Source organism: Orycteropus afer, unplaced genomic scaffold (genome assembly GCF_000298275.1).
Source record: "Orycteropus afer afer isolate SDZICR_OR568_19922 unplaced genomic scaffold, OryAfe1.0 scaffold00028, whole genome shotgun sequence".
Taxonomy (NCBI): domain Eukaryota; kingdom Metazoa; phylum Chordata; class Mammalia; order Tubulidentata; family Orycteropodidae; genus Orycteropus; species Orycteropus afer.
Genome location: NW_006921615.1, coordinates 3,541,447 through 3,544,997, shown reverse-complemented (window position 1 = coordinate 3,544,997; position 3,551 = coordinate 3,541,447).

The window sequence follows — 3,551 nt, the reverse complement described above, 5'->3', positions numbered from 1 at the left end:
GTCCAGAGAGTAATACTGTGTTAGAGATTGTTCTCTAAATAGCAATAAAAATTAAACCTGGCAAATTCCCATTTAAGTATCCTTCATTAAGCAATATATGAAAGTCTACATTAATAGACACAATAATTTCCATGATCTTCATGAGTATGACATTCTTAGTGGATTTTGAGGGACAAAAAAATTTAAAACCAGACTTTCACACAATTACAAATTCTAGGTTGATTTAAATATAAGCCCTAGAAGGTTAGTAAAGAAGCGTCTTTACTTGGATCCTTACTGTCAAGAGGCCAAGAACAATTTTGGTCATTTTATTGTGTCTAACTATATAAAGAAAGAAAGACAGAGAGAAAAGAGAAAGAAGGAAATAAATAAATACAACTGAGGCAGCTGAATGGAACTGTAATACACACACACACACACACACACACACACAAGAACTATACATTCTGGTGGTTTCTGAATTATAACAGTGCCTGAAACACAGATAAGAAGGCTTCTGATAATCTGATTTGGAAGTGGCTGGATTTAGATCCTGGCATCAGATAGTCCTTAATTGTAATATATACAAATGTAATGGGAGCTTTGGTGGTGTAGGGCCTAAGGCATTTGACTGTTAACTAGAAGGCTGGCAGTTCAAACCCACCAGCCACTCCTCATAATGAGAGTTGGACAATCTACTTTCGTAGTGATACCACCTCAGAAACCTAAGGAGGGGTCTCTATGAATTGGATCCAATTTGACGGCAGTGAGTTTGGTTTGGTTTGGTATAAATGTAATATACCTACTCCTCACTTATTGACTATCTCATTACCCGATATTTCACACTTACAACAATAGTGAAAATCTATTATCCAACCATTTTGAGCATTAACCATGAATGTCTGGCAGTTGTTGTTAGGTGTTGTTGAGTCAGGTCCAACTCATAGTAACCCTATGTACAACAGAATGAAATTCTGCCCAATCCTGCTCTGTCCTCATAAATCTTGCTATGCTTGAACCCATCATGGCAGCCACTATGTCAATCCATCTTGTTGAGGGTCTTCCCCTTTTTCACTGAGCCTCTACCAAGCTGATATCCTTCTCCAGGGACTGGTCCCTTCTGAAAACATAACAAAAATAGGTGAAATGAAGTCTGGCCATTCTCGCTTCTAAGGAAAATTCCAGCTGCACAGACAGATTTGTTCATTCTTCTGGCAGTCCATGGTATTTTCAGTATTCTTTGCCAACACCATAATTCAAAGGCATCAACTCCTCTTTGGTATTCCTTAGTCATTGTCCAGCTTTCACATGCATATGAGGCAATTGCAAATACCATGGCTTGGGTCACACACATCTTAGTCTTCAAAGTGACATCTTTGCTCCTTACCATTGTAAAGGGGTCTTTTGCAGCATTTGCCCAGTTCAATATGAACTTTCTGGTACCTAAAATACCAGTAGCATAGTTTCCAGCCTCACAGCAACACTATACAACATGGTACTACAGTACAATAAGCTGACAGACAAATGATGGTATCTGGCAGTAATAAATCCCAAAGTGTGAGATGAGCATAATGCTGGCTGTGACGGTTAAGGTTATGTGTCAACTTGTCTGCGCCACAATTCTCAGTGGTTTGGCAGTTATCTACTGATGTAATTTGGCAGTTATGTAATGATATAGTCATCCTCCATTTTGTAATCTCATATGTTCATCCTCCATTTATGTATAACAGTGATTTTCACATAACAACCTGTCTTTGGAATATAATTCTCAATAAGCGAGGAATGTATGTATAAATGTACGTTGTTGTTGTTGTTGTTATGTGCCGTCGAGTCAGCCCTGACTCATAGCAAGCCCTCCTTGGGTTTCCGAGGCAGTATCACTATGGAAGTAGGATTGCCCAACCTTCCTTCCGAGGAGTGGCTGGTGGGTTTGAACCGCCAGCCTTCTGGTTAGCAGTCAAGTGCCTTAGCCACTATGCTACCAGAGCTCCTGTATATTAGTAATATAATTTTGCTTTTATACACCTTTAATTATTGTACTTTTTCCTAAGTATCATGGCATTCTGATATTCATACAAATATAAAAACAAGGTAAGCTAGTGTTTTTAATGGAAAAAAACACTAAAACCCAATACCATTGAGAAATCCTCCTTTACTTCTCTTGCTCTGTTTCTATGACTCTCATTCTCTTGTTGATTTATTCTCTGTCTTTCCTCCCCTCGGTTACTTCTATTCAAACATATAACCAAAAAATATTTGAGGCAGTTGAATGTAACTGTAACACACACACACACACACACACACAGGCACTATACACTCTGGTGGTTTCTGAATTGTAACAGTGCCTAAGATACAGATAACAACGTGTCTGAGAATCTGATTTGGAAGTGGCTGGATTCAGATCCTGTCATCAGATAGTCCTTAAATAGACTATTTTTCAAGAGAAAATTATTGAGCACCCATTATGCAGCTAAGAACATTGCTGTATTGAGCTTTCAGTTTTCTGAGCACCTTGATCGTTCTGCTGCTAGGATCACCCTTGTTGTGTTGTTGTTGTTGTTGTGTGCCGTCGAGTCAGCCACAACTCATAGCGACCCCTCCTTGGGTTTCCGAGGCAGTATCACTATGGAAGTAGGATTGCCCAACCTTCCTTCCGAGGAGTGGCTTGTGGGTTTGAACCGCCAGTCTTCTGGTTAGCAGTCAAGTGCTTTAGCCACTATGCTACCAGAGCTCCTAGGATCACCCTTGGAGCAGCATAATTCCTAAGGGAAGGAGGCTCTGGAAAATCACATGGGCATTTTCTTCCCTCCCCCAACACTGGCAAGAGGACTCTCTCTAATCTGAAGCTTGAGGAGATTTCCTTTTCATCTATTTGTGTTTACAGATATCCAAAGGCAAGCCCTTTGGACACAGGGCTTTTGTTTTAAAGAAGGCTCTATTCTACATTAATTAGATTTGGTGCTCTAAAAAGTACAACAATAAAGAAATAGGAATTTAAGTTAGCAAAATCTTTTTTGTTGTAAGCTTGTCATGTCTTAGAGTTAATTTTAAAAAGTATTAACAAATCATTGCCTGGTAAAACTTTAATTTTTGCAGTATTGAGTTATTTCTGATGCTCTTCATTCAAGTTAAGCAATCAAGCATTCAGTCACATCTATTACATACAAACAGTCCCTGGGTGGTAAAAAAGATAACTTGTTTGACTGCTTCCTGAAAAGGTTGGAGGCTCAAGTTCACCCAGAGGTATCTTGGAAGAAAGCCCTGGCAATCTTGTTCTCAAAAATCAGCCATTGAAAACCTCATGGAGTTGTACTCTGACAACATACATGGCATCACCATGAGTCAGAAATTATTCGACAGCAACTGTTTACAATATACAAAGCACTGTCCTAGATTCTATAAGGAACTCAGAGAAGCATGTAGAGGTCCTGCTTTCAGCTGTTTATATCTAATTAGAAAAAAATTTCGATAAAAATAGTATTATTTTGATTGATTTATTTATCAAAATAATCTATAGTATGGCTCTGTAAGGCAATTTAATTTGGATATTAATACTTAGTAGCAAAAAGAGT